Here is a 6,626-nt window from a genome sequence, read left to right as displayed (position 1 = left end):
AACTCCAGCTTCAGGTTCCCCATGCTGAATCTAATCTCTCCGACTCCTGATGTTCTTGTTTTGTTGTTTTGAGAGTTGTGGAGGTTAGGATTGTTTTTTTGTTTTTTTTTGAGTAATGGGGAATAAGCTAGTTTAATGTCGCTTGGCCCCATTCTGGCAGTTGTGTACTCAGACTGGAATAGCAGGCCTCCAGCTGCATCCACTTTCCCTCCAAATCATTACCATCATTCATTCTGGTCAGCTGTGGAGCTGAGAGAGCGCTGCAAGCGATGGGAGATGTTCTGGGGCTGCGTTTGATGCAAGCCCATCTTGGACCGCAAAGCAGCAGAAGACAATGGCAGCAGTGTGCGGACCCGCTGTATCACACGCCTTTTAGAGAAGAGCTGCTGGTCAGTCCTTCACGCACTTCAGCTGATTCATGTGGGCTTATACTAAGTGTGTAGCTCAACAATGGCTTGAGTCAGATACATTAAAAAGGCCTGTATCCTACTTTTCTTTTTTTCTTGTCCACTTTTCCCCTGAAGAGCATTCATGATGATGTGGGTTTGGGCAGCAAAGGCATTTCCAACTTCCAACCATTTTCAAACTTCTTATCAATTTAAAGCGAGCAGACTAATAAATATACTGTAAAAGATACTGGTGCTACAATCAATCAACCTTTATTTCCAACCAGTAATACATTAAATGGTAACCCTCATTTTCAATGCAGTCGAGCATTTACAAATTTAAAGAGACTGGAAAATATGTTTAAATTATAAAAACAAGCAAACATTATAAGATTTAATTAAGAAGAAATAAAATTATTCAGTGTCAGGTCTTAGCCCTGTTTCGTGTCTCTGTGTGTCTTCCCCACGTGACCTGTGCCTCTCTGTGTCTCCTGTCAGTAGATTTCCACCATGTGTTTCTAATTTGTAGCTCCACCCCTTCCCCAGGTGTTTCCAATTCTAGTGTGTTTTATGTACTATAAATAGCTCTCCTCTGCCACCTTGTCCTCCGTCGGTCTTTGCACCTTCCACTGTTGTCTGTCTCTCTGCGTTTCTGTGTTTCTAAAGCCCTTATTCCGTGTTTCTAAAGCCCTTATTCCGTGTTATTTCCTAGTTTGTTTCCCTTGCCCTGCTTAGTTTAGTTTCACCTTGTCTAGTTTAGCTTCTTGTTTATTTCCTTGTTTATTTATTATTATTATTATCTCTTGTTCGTTTATGTACTCTAGTTTCACTCGTTTGTTTTGATTTATGATTATTCGTTTATCTTTGTTACGTGTTTACTTGTTTCATTGTTTATTTGTTATTTATTTATTAAATCATTCATTTTTCCCTTACCTGCACCTGTGTCCGCCTCCTCGTCTCCCTGCCTGGGTCAATTCGTGACATTCAGAATAAAAGGATATGCAGACAGACTAACATATAAAGCAATAAAACAAGGAGATAAATTATTAGAATAATAAAATAACACCACAATTATAAAAAAAAGTAAATGATGGAACTAAAATAAATAATAATAATACGTTTTAAAAAGTATAACAAATAAAAGGATGATAAATTAAATAAAGTAAAAGGCCAAAAGAAGTAAAACCCGTAATAAAGTAAATAAAAGGATGAAATGAATAATAAAAAAAATAATACAACACAAAATTAGATAAATAAAAAGACAAAATAATTCAAACAAATGAAAAAGTAAAAGAAAAAAAAAACTCAACTAAAACAGTTACAGGTTGTCTGACGGTGGTTAGATATAAAATGTTTAAAATGATTTAGTGACACTGAGAGATTTATTGTCTCATTGAGAGATGCCACCCACATCTTTAACAAAAAAATATATTTTATGACATTTGTTAAAGATTCGCAAATACAGATGTGAAAATGCTGATATGTCTAGCCCTTATAAAGAAGCACTGCCATTATTTAAAAATGAATCTATATACAATAGGGCTAATTTTAAGTGTGTGCTGGCAGTATAAAGCCTACCAGAACTGAGCTGTGGAGCAGTGGAACTGGGTTCCACTAGAGCTTGGTGGAGAAATATATAAAATTATTTGTTAAAACTGTTGTAACTGATCCTGATCTTGAATAAAATAAATAAATAACATAATACACATGGGCTACGTACCCAATTCTCTTAAATTGGCGGTCATTAAGCCCATTATCAAAAAGCCAAATCTGGACCCCCGCGAGCCTGCTAATTATAGACCAATTTCTAATCTTTCCTTTATAGCCAAAATCCTAGAAAAAATTGTGTTCAACCAGCTGCGCTTGTATCTACAAAGTAATAGTATGCATGAGGTTTTTCAATCTGTATTTAGACAAAACCATAGTACTGAAACAGCTCTACTTAGAGTAACTAATGATTTACTTTCAGCTCTTGATAGGGGCAGTAATGCCATCCTTGTACTGCTAGATCTGAGTGCTGCCTTTGACACCGTAGATCACGCTATTCTACTTGATAGGTTAGAAAATCTTATAGGAATTAAAGGATCAGCCCTCACCTGGTTCAGATCTTAGCTGAGAGATCGATTCCAGTGTGTTTACTTAAATAACGAATGCTCATATCAGTCTAGAGTAAAATATGGTGTCCCTCAAGGATCAATACTGGGTCCATTACTCTTTACTCTTTATATGCTACCACTGGGTAAAATTATCCGTAGGCATGGTATTAACTTTCACTGCTATGCTGATGACACGCAAGTTTACATATCTGCTAAACCCAACGAGGAGCTCTGTATAAATCAAATAACAGACTGTATTAAAGAGATTAAAAATTGGATGACACACAACTTTCTCTTACTTAATTCTGATAAAACTGAGGTCCTTCTATTAGGTCCTAATATTGATAAAAACATAAATGTTAATAATGTAGACATAGACGGTCACTTAATTATACCTGGTAAAACTGTGAGAAACCTTGGGGTCATCTTTGACCCAATTCTTTCGTTTGATGCTCACATATGTAGCATAGTCAAAACTGCATTCTTCCACTTAAGAAATATAGCTAAAATCCGCAGTATACTCTCTCTGGAAGATGCTGAGAAGCTGGTACATGCATTCATAACCTCCAGGCTGGACTACTGCAACGCGTTGTTGGCTGGAAGTCCACATAAATTACTCCATAAACTCCAGCTAGTTCAGAATGCAGCCGCGAGTGCGCTTACCAGAGCTAGAAAGTTCGATCACATTACACCTATTCTTTCATCCCTACACTGGCTACCTGTTAAATTTCGTATAGATTATAAAATACTTCTCCTGACGTATAAATCCCTTAATGGTCTGGCCCCGCATTATCTACAGGAACTCCTTACTCCTTACAATCCGCCGCGTTCACTCCGCTCCCAAGACGCTGGCCTGTTATTAGTCCCGCCTATTAGAAAAAACTATGCAGGAGGAAGAGCGTTCTTTTATAAAGCTCCCCAACTTTGGAACAACCTCCCTATTAATATACGGGACTCAGACACACTCTCAATCTTTAAATCTAGACTCAAAACATTTCTATTTGCTCAAGCTTTTGAGTAATGTCTCATTACAATTTTCTTCCTCTTACAGCTTATCCAGCAAATATAAACCCTGTCCTAATCATCTGCTTTCTCTTTCTCTCCCCATGTCCTGAGCTGCTGCTACCAGTGCCCATCCCACTCCAGCAGAGTTTTATAAAACCATTCTAACCCCTTTTTCTTCCCTCCCCTCTCGTTCTCTCTCTCTATCTTTCTCACATGTGCTGAGACGCCTGGCCGGCCGGTCTTCCTGGATGTGTCCGTCTGTGGTTCCAGCTTTCAGGAATCAGCCCTGTCCTTCTACTCATCAGAACTATTTCACAACCCTTCTAACTTCTGCTTTTTGTTTCTCTTCCTTTCCTTTCTGTTTTCTCTATCTATCTCTTTTACATGTATGGAGATGCCCTGTTCCTGATGTTCCCAGCCTGGCTCTCCACTGCCCGCTGTGTTGTTCTCCGGCTCTGCAACCCTGCACTGATTACCATTAACACACTCAGTATCTGTTTCTGTATTAGCCATAGCTCTATAATTTGTGCCCATCACATTCTTATATTCATAAATTAGTACCTGTTATATTAGCCATAGTTCACATTAATTCTCTGTACTGTTTTTGTTCTGTTATTTGTTTGTTGTTTGTTTGTACTGAGCGGGTCAACCCGAGTAGGATGGGTTCCTCGGACTGAGTCTTGGTTCCTTCCAAGGTTTCTTCCTCTTAAAGGGAGTTTTTCCTTGCCACTGTGTCACCATAAAATTGGCATCTCTGTGGTGCTGCTCATAAGAGGCGTGGACCTGTTTTTCCTGTAAAGCAGCGGTGACAACCTTTGTTGTAAAAAGCGCTATATAAATAAAATTGAATTGAATTTGTACATTTTTAAATGCTAAGAGAATTAACATGTGTATTATGTTTTGTGTGTTGTCTGATATCTGTTAAGCTGCTTTATAACATCAGTTGCAAAAACGCTCTATGAATGCATTTTAGCACTGTGTTTTACAGCGATTTAGATCAAGTTTTACAGTGATTTAGTAATGCTGAGTTTTCAAACAGCCGCTAATGGTCCATCTAAAACCTCAGCCTGTCCAACATCCACTGGAGATCCCTCATTGTGACCTGGAATGAAGCTGCAGCAGACTGAGGTAGAATTTGGCCTGTTTCCATCAAACCTTTTCTCAACTTCAGGACCACTACACCGGGTTTGATACAGAGCCATCAGTTCAATTAAACCTTTTAAACACAGGTCTGGAAAACCACTAAAGCACTGCTTTAAAAGGTTTTAGAATCTGGTATGTAAAAACCTGAAGCTGGAATTTATGAGGAGTGAGAGGGAGAGTTTCCTCCCTGACCCCTTACCCATAATTCCTGACAGGAAATAGGGATTCAAGTATTTACACTTAAATAATTTGTAGAAACTGGTTGCGTGTAAGAGTTTGCATCTAGAGAGAGATAAATGTAGGGAGATTTTATATCAGTTGATTTTCACAATAAATTTACTTAAAATGTGTATTTAAGTTTGTTTTTTAATATCATCTAACTAACTGAATTGACAGAATACTGCACTGAATATCCCTAGAAAATTAGATAGAACATAAAATATTAAGTGAACAGTAAACATGATTAAATTATATCTAGTTTTATTCTTTAATGGCATTATTATTTTAGCTATATGCCAAATACTGATAGCATAACTTTGTTGCAATACAGAAAATGCAATAGTTGAACACTATAGCACACAGCCAACATAGAAGTTGCATTTACAGCCAACAACATGGATGTCAGGCTATTAACCATTACATATGGCATAAAAGTTTGACTAAGGTAGCCTGGGGAAACTGACCACACACTGAAAGTGAGTGTCAGTGACTGGCGGACACACCCAGTATACACATACAGTACTGTGCAAAAGTTACTAATCCATTTATCTCGGCAATACAAGTGTTTTTGCCTAAAAAAAAAGGCACTACATATGATTTAAGCAGATGCAAATAACCTTAAATACAGTAAAAAGTAACAAGAATTTCTAAGAATCTTTAAATAAGCAGGTTATTTTCTGTGCGCCAAGCTGTAGAACAAAGTTTAGTTCCAGATTTCTCCTGGAGGCCCTCAGTCAGCATGGTAAAATGTTCAGTTCCATCAGCAGATTAGATGTTTTAAGAAAAACAGTGCTGTGAAAGCTCTGCTTTTTGTCAAACTGCTGTTTGTATTTTTTGTAATGATAGTGTTTTACTGAACTTATTTACACTTACTGCCCAGATAAGAAGCCTTTTCTTTACTAAAAATTCCCACAGCTGCCTAAACATTTGCACAATACTGTTTATGATGCCAAACAGCCCAAAAGAAAGAAGTCATTAATGGCAATAGACTAACATAGCATTTATTAGTTTATACTAACTCAAAGATCCCCAAAAAGTCTCCACCTGCATTTAAGTAAGCAAATGATGAGGGGTTGATGCTGCAGTTGGTCTGCAGGTCTAGGTTCAGCAACAGTATGTGCTGAAAGAATGAGGTCAGCTGACTACCTGAATATACTGAATATAGACCAGGTTATTCCATCAATGGATTTTGGATTATTCCAAGATAACAATACCAGGATTCATGGGGCTGGGATTGTGAAAGAGTGATTTAGGGAGCATGATCATCATTTCCACACATGGATTGTTCACCACAGAGTCCAGACCTTAACTCCATTGAGATTATTGAAACAATGCCATAGTGAATGCTGCTTCAATCAAAGCTAAAGGCGAACCAACAATATATTGGAGTGTGTGACCTTTTTTTTTTCCAAAGTCAAAGTAGTTAAGTAATGTTTGGGAGAATTCAGTTTTACATATAACAAACTAAATAAAATATCAATTCAAGTTGAAACTACTCAACATGCTCCGTTATTTAAATGCAGCTGTATGGAAGTTCTCTATATCTAGCACACTGTATCAAGCTTTTCTTGTTTCTTATCTATGAAAATGCTGTTCAAGTCTTTGCAACAGTTTTAGATCCAACTCTTCTTGTATTTTTCTTCACAAACCAAACAGTTTCGTTTTTATCATCCAAAGATCCAGCAGATCTCAAACGTATGCTTTTGAGTTTTCATCATTCTAACCGATACATATGCACCCATTATCTGATTGATTCTATTTACGACCTCCTAAAGTG

Source organism: Astyanax mexicanus, chromosome 3, assembly GCF_023375975.1.
Source record: "Astyanax mexicanus isolate ESR-SI-001 chromosome 3, AstMex3_surface, whole genome shotgun sequence".
Taxonomy (NCBI): domain Eukaryota; kingdom Metazoa; phylum Chordata; class Actinopteri; order Characiformes; family Acestrorhamphidae; genus Astyanax; species Astyanax mexicanus.
This window is presented reverse-complemented; position numbering follows the sequence as displayed.